This window comes from Peromyscus maniculatus, chromosome X, assembly GCF_049852395.1.
Source record: "Peromyscus maniculatus bairdii isolate BWxNUB_F1_BW_parent chromosome X, HU_Pman_BW_mat_3.1, whole genome shotgun sequence".
Taxonomy (NCBI): domain Eukaryota; kingdom Metazoa; phylum Chordata; class Mammalia; order Rodentia; family Cricetidae; genus Peromyscus; species Peromyscus maniculatus.
The window spans coordinates 65,859,739-65,869,212 of NC_134875.1; the positions used below are offsets into that span (position 1 = coordinate 65,859,739).

At 36.7% G+C, this 9,474-nt stretch overlaps 1 pseudogene; it reads right to left on the minus strand.

The window, feature by feature from the left end:
* Positions 1 to 1,712: 1,712 nt before the first annotated feature.
* On the minus strand, positions 1,713 to 3,957 carry LOC102906121 (synaptobrevin homolog YKT6 pseudogene; annotated as a pseudogene).
* Between the last annotated feature and the right edge of the window lie 5,517 nt (positions 3,958 to 9,474).

A 9,474-nucleotide genomic window follows, 5' to 3' on the forward strand; every position in this document is an offset into this window, starting at 1 on the left:
GCAGTAAAGCAGGTTCAGGGAAGGAATCATCAGAGTGAGACACCTTTGGTACAAAACTCCAGAAGCAGTGGCTTCTGGAGAGATAATCTCACAGATATACTTTGCTTACAGCAGGACATGAAGAGGCATTGCAAGACGCAGCACATTCTGGGTTCACTATGGAGGCTGTTCTGGAATCTCCTGCCAATGGGTGGCAGGTCTGACCAACCCCTCAGCATCCTTCACCATGAAGCTGTATCTGACAAGAAAGATTCTGGCAGGTTATAACTAGATAGACCACAGATAGGTATTTGGAAGATGCTAGCATCTATCTTCGTATCCAAAAAAAATAACTTGTTCCAACCTGCAAGAACCAGGCATTTGCCAAGTCAGTCTTGTAGACAAAGAGACAAAACCAGTGTTAAGAAATGACAGGACCCATCTCTTTGATTTTCATGTTCAAAGTCCAACTGTAAGTCAAAGTGAGTGTGCTTCCACACTGGCCATTTGAGGCTATCTGTGTTTGCTTCTTCCCCCAAAGACAGATGCTTCTAGCTGATCACCCTAATACCAGAACACCACCAGTCCAAACACAGTCTGCTGGCTGGTAAAACCACAAACCACACATTTTGCCTATCTCAGCCCATTCTAAGTACCTCCATGTAGCTGGCATTTTCTCATTGGTGGGGAGGGGCAGACTACCAGCTCCCAAATAAAGACACGGAGATTTCTTTTTCTTTGTTACAAATGCCTGGCCTCAACTTAGGCCTGTTTCTAGACAGCTTTTCTAACTTAAATTATCCTGTTTCTCTTTATCTGTGTTTTGCCTTGGGGATTTTTACTTTCTTTCCTTCTTTCTGTATGTCTTACTTTCCTACTTCCTTTGTGGCTGGCTAGCTGGATGGCTGCACGGCTGGGTGGCTAGATGGCATCCCCATCTCCTTCTCTTCTCCTCTCCTCAGCATAGGTTTCTCCTCCTATGTATTCTCTCTCCCTGACAGCCCTACCTATCCTTTCTCTGCCTAGCTACTGGCCGTTTAGCTCTTTATTGGACCAATCATGTGCCTTAGGCAGGCAAGGAGAATCAAATGCAACACATCTTCATATAATTAAATACACATCTTTACATCATTATACAAATGCAGCATAAACAAATGTAATATACCTTTACACAGTTAAAGTAATATTCCAGAGCATAAACAAATGTAACACACATCTTTCTCAGTTAAAATTATATTCTATAACAACTCCCTCAAGTCATCTTTGTGGTATTGGATGAGGGTACTTAGGATGGGTCCTGTCCTAGCAGACAGGAAGGCTAAACTGGTTTGACATCTGTGAGACCCAGTGACCACTGTCTTTAATGGGCTTGACTAGCCACCATAGTGAGCTCCATACAAGCCCTGAAGTGCAAGGGAGTGGAATTCTGGAGTGTTCAAGCTCTGCGTACCCTAGCCTTATCGCTTGAGACCTGTCCTCCTAACCCATATATTGGAGAGTTAATGCTGTGAATGCACAAATGAAGCCCTAAGTCATATCAAGGCTCAAAAACATGATTTCCCTCCCACAGAAGTCTTCCAATATGAGCTGAAAAATGCTCTTCTGCCCCTATAGGAGCCACTTGGAGTTTATGATTTCATTTTTACAACATTACTTCTCTAAGTACCTCAGATTCCTCACCCAATTCACAACCCAACATAGGAATTGAAATGCTCCCACCCTTAAGCCATCCCTCAATTCCTTTTGAGAACTTCAAAATAAAAACCTCCAGTCAGCCTGACTCCAGATTCCCTTCTATGGAATTGCTTCCTCTGTGGGTGCTGCAGTTCTGATGTGACATGACAACCTAGCACCTGTCTCTGTGGGCTGTGCCACATGATTCCACAACATGAGTTCTGTTTCTCTGCAGTTTTAAGGAAGGCTCTTGACTATATTCCCAGTACTTCCAATTTTAGATACAAAGTTACCAAGCCAATCACCTCACTCTAACAAGGACTCCAATGTGTTATGAAGAATGATTTTTTTGTCTAAGCCTGTGCTTTACTTGTGGTATTAGCTTCCCTGGGGTTCTGATAACTACTAAGGTGACCATCCAGGGTTATGTATTGGATTGTATGTAGCAGGGGATTCTATTGGTACATCAATTCTAACAGCTTGCTTGGAGAATTCCTCTAGTACCTTCTCCAGCAAGGTAAAAGCAACTCTGGAAGGCTATTCACTGTCAGCAGTGGCCATACTTGCAAGACCATCACTCCAATGGAGAAATGGCAAGATGCTTTTCCTCTTTAAAGTCTGCTGCCATTTTCTGAGATTTCCACAATCAGCTAATTTGTAAAGGTCATAAATTCCTGAACACTCAACCCCTGGAAGAAGCTAGAGGAAGACATGTCATACATAGCTTTAAACAGTAGCACTTTGGGCTCATTTTTATGAATGGCACTGAGGCTGTACAGCTTCAGGATGCTGCATCTTTAGGTCACAGGCTGGCTCCAGAATTTGCTCACAGAAGTGAATCTGGTGTCCCTAAGAACAGCCGTGGCTGGCTGCTGCTTCTAATAGTTTTATCATTTCAGATCTTACATTTAATTTTTAATATATTCTCCATTTACTTCTGTACCTGGTATAGCATAAGGGTCTGACTTCATTCTTCTACATACAGATACAGTCAACACTATTTACTGAAAAGTTCGTCTTTGTTTTGTGTCCATATATGTTAATTTCAATTAAACACAGATATTTTGATGTAGTCATTTGTTCTGTGTTCTATTCCTTTGATTTTTTGTGTCGTTTTTAAGTGCCATGCTGCTTATATAACATTATATTTTACATTTAGATAGCTTTATTCTTTTTGGTCAAGATTGCTTTGGCTCAATTTTGTGGATTCTTTCTGACTTTTCTGAAAGGCATTTCAATGTTGGTTGAGATTGCATTAAGCTTTTATAGTGTTGTGCACATTATGGACATTTTAATTATATTCTCCAGTCAATGAACACAATCTTTCAATGTTTTTGTCCTCCTGAACTTTTCATATAGATCATATATTTCAATCTTTTTCTATCCTGATTAAATTTATTTCTAATATATTACATTATTGATGTTCTCAATTTGTTAAGTCATTCTGATTTTTCCATAGATCATTACCCATGTTTCCTTTATCTCTTAGACCATGGCTTCTTTAGCTTTTCAACATAAGACACCTTACATAAAATCTTGTGTACTAAGCCCAACGTCAGCCTGACTGGTGATGGTTTCTTCCAATCTTTTGTTTTCCTTTCATTTTCAGTGCCTCATAATGTTTTCAAAAAATGTTATCTTTCAAGTATTAACATTTCTGAATGCTACAAAACAGTTTCTTCCTCTCCCTTTGAGTTGTTGCTTGTCTTTGGCTGCAGTTGTATGTTTTCCTGTTAGAATTTTCTAATATATTTTTCTGAAGCAATTTTTTTATGTGCACTTTTACTGCTCTTTCCATTCCATGAGTTCAATTGTGAGATCTCTTTTTCTACGTGTATATTTAAAAGCACAAGCAAATTATAAGAAACAAAATTTTGCCATATTTTGTAGATAGATTTTGGGAAAAGGCAATTCTCACATACTTTGGCCAGTCTTATCCTAGTTTTCTTATTCTCCTGCACTTGATTTTACTTTGTTGTTTTGCTGCTGCTGAAAAAAAATATTCACAAATGTATCAGTTTAAACCATACATTATCAAGGGATCTGAAATCCAATGTGGTTCTGGGATAAAGCTTAATTCTTTTCTGTATGCTAGGGAAAGAAACCCACTTTCTTGTATTTCCCAGCATTGATAGGCCTCCTACATTCCTTGACTTTTGGCCTACTTCCTTCATCTTCATAGCTAGCAGCACTGAATGTTCTCTTTGAACCTTCTTCTGTTATCTCATCCTCTTTTTGGATCACAGCTATAAAAGATCTTTTGCTCTTAAACTCAGCATTCATATTATTAGACTGGCCCCACATGGCTAATCCAGGATAATGTCCCTGTCCAAAGGCACATAACACTAATCATATCTTCAAAGTTACTTTACTGTGCAAGTAGACATATTCACAGTTTCTGAAGATTAAGGCATAGTCATATTTAGGGGTTATATTTTCTTGTCCAATGCAATGCTAGTATTGTGATTTTTTTGCTTACTGAGCCCTAATCCACTATTCTCTATGAAATATGTCTATAAGCAGCTTTATTTTGATAAAACTTTGTTTTTATATGTTTGCAGTGATTTTCATGTACCCTGTAAATGCTTTCTATGAAAACACTGATAGAGCTCCATTTTATTCTATTCAAGCTGATTTAAAACAATAATATAGACATGGATATTTTAAAACAGTCAAATATTATTTTCTTAGAGTGAGGTTAAATCTCTAGTGAAGACAAATCTCTTACTAGATACCAATCTTCTTTCTATATCCTTACATGGTAAAAAGAATAAGGCAACTCTTTATGAAATTATGAGGACAAAGCTCTCATGACATCACCCTGTCTCTATGTCCTACCCTTTCAGAAGAATATCTTGCAGCTTAGGTTCTAATATGAGGGTTTAAGAGAGATGCAACATTCAGAACAACAAACCTTCATACAAGGATTAGTATCCTTATAACAAGATTCATGGGCATAATTGCTTCCTTTAGCTTTCCACTATGTGAAGACATTGCAGGAAGATAAAAATTAACAGAAATATTGCTCTCTTCTTTTAACATGTCTTATGATTATGCATTCAGTGGCAGCCAAGAAATTTTGCTTCTGTAACCTTCATACACACACACACAAACACACACACACACACAAACACACACTTACTCACTCATACATACACACATGCACATACACACCAACACACATACATATAAACATACAGATAAATGTGCATACATATATGAGTTTAGTTAACTTACACTGTACATTGAAGATAATGTTCCTCCCTGTAACCATAGGTTATCAAAAAAAATCTTGGTGCCAGGTTTGAGATGCCTCCCCTAATGTTCTTTTATAGGGATGTCTTAAAGACCCCCTTATAAAGTATAAGATATTACCATTGTTCTTCATCACCCATCATAACATGTTAGTAAGACCCTTAGAAACATATCACATAGTTCAGTCATGGGACATGAAGAATTCAAGCTGATTATCAATGAAAAGTTTCTTCCCTGATAGCTAACTTTCAAAGTATGAGATGGTGTTTTGCAGGCTGCTGGGGAAAAGTCACAACAGTCTTATCCAGGAGTCAATCCTATGAGCTACATTAATGATCAACCTGGCAAGTTATGGCTATTGGTGCAATAAGACATGAAGGTTTTAGAGTTAATGGATTACTTTCTTACTGCATTTAAAGACAAATCTACAGGAGGAAACACACATCTGTTCCTGTAAATCTTGCCAAGAACCCATGATTATCAGTCCCAAGGGTGTCCTTGCAACTATTATGTTGCTAAATGGACACAGTATTGAACTGTCCTCTAAATTCTTATACCATTACTCATTAATTAATGTTCTTAGACATCATTAGAGAAGATTCTTGTGCATTGGACATTGGTTAATGCATAAACTCACAGGTAGCTCAAGTGTGGAGAATAGGTGACTATGGAGTGCTTAGCTATAAATGGGACATCTATTTCACACACATTCCCCTAAACCATATGGAGAACTGTGGAAGAATGGATTGAAAGATTATAATTGACAGAGGCTGTGAGTACTGCATTACAACAGTGTCTGCTAGGTATGACATGGCCAGGTCTCTGCACTCATAAACCGACAGTCCCTGGTTGTTTACATAAGACTGACACAAGATCAAGCCAGTCTGTAGCCATAAGTTTTCTTCAGTCCTGCCTTGCCCCAATGGTTCTGCAGCTGCTTATAAAATAATCATGCAGAGGCTTAATATTATTTATAACTGCTCAGACATTAGCTCAGGCAGGCTTATTCCTGACTAGCTCTTACATTTAAATTAATGAGTAATTTTTATCTATGTTTAGCCACGTGGCTTGGTACCTTTTCTCAGTTCTACCTTGTCATCTTGCTTCCTGTGTGTCTGGCTGGTGACTCCTCTCTCCAACCTTCCTTATCCCAGCATTCTCCTAGTCTGCTTGCCCCACCTATACTTCCTGTCTGACTACTGGCCAATCAGTGTCTTATTAAACCTGTTTACAAGAGCATTACCCCACAACACTCTTGCATGGACAGGGGACTCCTCTTCCAACTGAAGACCTATTGAGACTTGACGGCTGATAGAGAAGGAATAGTCAGTTGTTTTTCCCCTAAGAATATGGCACCTGGTGCTCAGCATTGTTCCAGTTGGTAGTCTCACACCCATAAGTATTTGGGCAGCATATAGTGCTCTCAGTAGGTTATAAAGAATAAAAAAACAAAACAAAAATGGACATGAAGATGGCAAGTGGGTAATGAGTGTAGGTAGGTCTGGGAGGAGTTAGTGGAAAGAGTAGGAGTGAATATGATCAAAATATATTGCCTGCCTATGTGACATTCCCAAAGAATTAGTAAAATATTATATTAAATAAATTAGACTTTATGAAGATTCTGGGTTTATAGTTTCATTCACATTTTGTGAACTTAATGAGCTTAATTAAAATTATTCATGCCATTTAAATGGATTTACTAATGCAAAGGTAAATTGCATTTTTGAGAAGTTCAGCAAATACTTTGAACATACAAAAGATAAAATCTCATCTCATAAGATGAAAGGGCATTAATATGTGACTTAGTGGGAATCAAGTAATGTGGCTATACAGTCAATAGCCATTTTTTCCATAAAATTTGTTTAGAATTTATGACTATTTTTTGTTTTTGAAAAACTATTAACTGCAATATTTTGTTTTTATAAGCTGAACTATAATATGGGTATGGACAAAAACAAGATTTCCAAGTCCATGTAAATTTACTGCTACTTTTACTTCCTTTCCTATTTCTTTCCTCATATTTTAAATTATCTTATAAAGGCACTTACCACCAAGTCTGAAGATCTGAGTTTCATTCCAGGAGTCAAAAAGGTGGTAGGAGAAAAACAACTTCCACAAACTCTTCTCTGATCACTGCATTTATACCATGGCACTTGCACCTCCCAAATTAATTTATTTAAATAAAGTGCAATAAAATTATTATTATGATTTGTATATAATTTGCTTATATAACCCACAAAATAATGTCATATACTACCAATGTTATTGGGCCTCATAATCATTTAAATAGATACACTGCTGTCAGACAAACACTCTGAATATGGGAGATGAAAAACATCAAATTAAGTATTCTAGGGTAAGTGGATTATGATTTCAGAGAAATGTAGCCTTATATTTGGAATTTTTTTGTCTTTTTGAGAGGTGGATATTGTGATTAATTATTAATTAATTGAAGTGATGAAAACCAGGATTATCAAATCACATCTTCCTTTACAGTGTATATGTAAGTGATTATATATATATATATATATATATATATATATATATATATATATATGATTATTACATTTTTATATGAGCTACCACAGCTGAGACTGGTTACTTATTGTGCAGTTCCAATGTACCAGTCACTATGCCAAAATTTTCTTAAATGTTATTTCATTTAATCTTTCGAAGATTTAGTGTGTTAAGCATCAATATTTAACTTATTGATGAACATTTTCTTATTTGCTCTATTGGGGTGTTTTATTAACCAGCTGGGTTCACTAAAGTCTTGATAGCTAAATCATAATGAATGAAGGGGAATAGATATATTCTTCTATGACACTATCAAATATGAGCCAAATTCCTATAGGAAAGCTTAACTAACAAGGTCAGTCAGCCTAGAAACCACTCAGAGTAAGCTGGCATTGCTTTTGCTTTTGAACGTGAATCTGTGGTACAACTTCTTCATGTATAAGTGAAAAACCAAGCTGGCCTTTACTGTAAGTTATAACTTCCTTGAGTTATGAATGTATTAAGGACAGTGTCTGACCTTATCTAGCCATGTAATACCTGGGAAGAGAATTGTGGTGATCATTTGTCATTGCTCATTTTCTGTCCTGTCAACTTTAGTCTTAGAGATTTCTGAATAACATCACATTTTGAATAGGTTGAGAAAAACCTTCTACAACCTGACCTTCATTCCCCTTCAGTATAGAAGAATGAAGAGTGTTGTTGACAATAAAAGCCATAAAAATGATTTTTAAAGGACACTCATGGCTATAGAAAGTTTAAGTATGTAGTCACATAGGCAAGATGATATATAATATTCTAGTGACCTCTTAGTAGATGAATAGCTCCATCAAAATGAGATTTATGTCTTAAATTCTGTCACTAATGACTTATTTTTTTAAAAAAATGTTTGTTATATGAGCTTTTTTTTTTTTTTTTTTGGTTTTTCAAGACAGGGTTTCTCTGCGTAGCTTTGCGCCTTTCCTGGAGCTCACTTGGTAGCCCAGGCTGGCCTCGAACTCACAGAGATCCTCCTGGCTCTGCCTCCCGAGTGCTGGGATTAAAGGCGTGCGCCACCACCGCCCGGCTTATATGAGCTTTTATATGTAAGTGAATTGAATAGTCATGCAGTGGAGTGTATTTATTTTTTTCCTGTAAGTGCTCAAGATAAATGAGGAAACTACACAAAAGAAACTTAGAGAGCATAGGAATGCTAAAGACAAGCTGCACTGTTGTGATTTTAATTACAGTTGAATATGCTTTCTTGTCTTATATGATTCCTTTCCATGCTAATACCAAGTTTTTATGCTTCTATTTCTCTATTCATGCATGAAATGCATATCTTTAATGTATTTTATTTCTTCTCCTACATTTAACATAAATTGGGTGGGATTAAAAACTAGAACCATTATAATTTTCTACAGTCAGTTGTTTATTTGATAAATGTTGTATAAAGTCTTGCCCCTTACTTACAATAAACAATTTTAAAAATTGAACCATAACAAATTCAAATACTAATTTTTCTCAAATGAAATCAATTCAAACAGTAGTTTACTTTTGCTATAGTCTGAGTATTTACAAACATTCCGGGCACTTCCAGTTCAGTGGAAATACTATTTTTAACTATCTTTTTTTTCCTGTTTACCTCATTTAATAATGAACATTTTCTTAGGAGTGTTGTAGCTGGAGTTTTCCTGTGTCCTGGCCTGCAAGCAATTGGGAAAAATCTCTCCCACTAGCATCCCATAAGTAAACACACAGAGACTTATATTACTTATAAACTATATGGCCATGGCAGGCTTCTTGCTATCTAGTTCTTATATCTTAAATTAACCCATTTCTATTAATCTATAAGTTGCCACATGGCTTGTGGTTTGACAGTACTTTACATCTTACTTCTCATGGCCGTGGCGGCTAGCAGCATCTCCTGACTCAGCCTTCTTGTTCTCAGAATTCTTCTCTCTGCTTGTCTTGCCTATACTATATTTCCTGCCTGGCTACTGGCCAATCAGCATTTTATTTATCAATCAATCAGAGCAACACATTCACAGCATACAGAACATCCCACAGCTA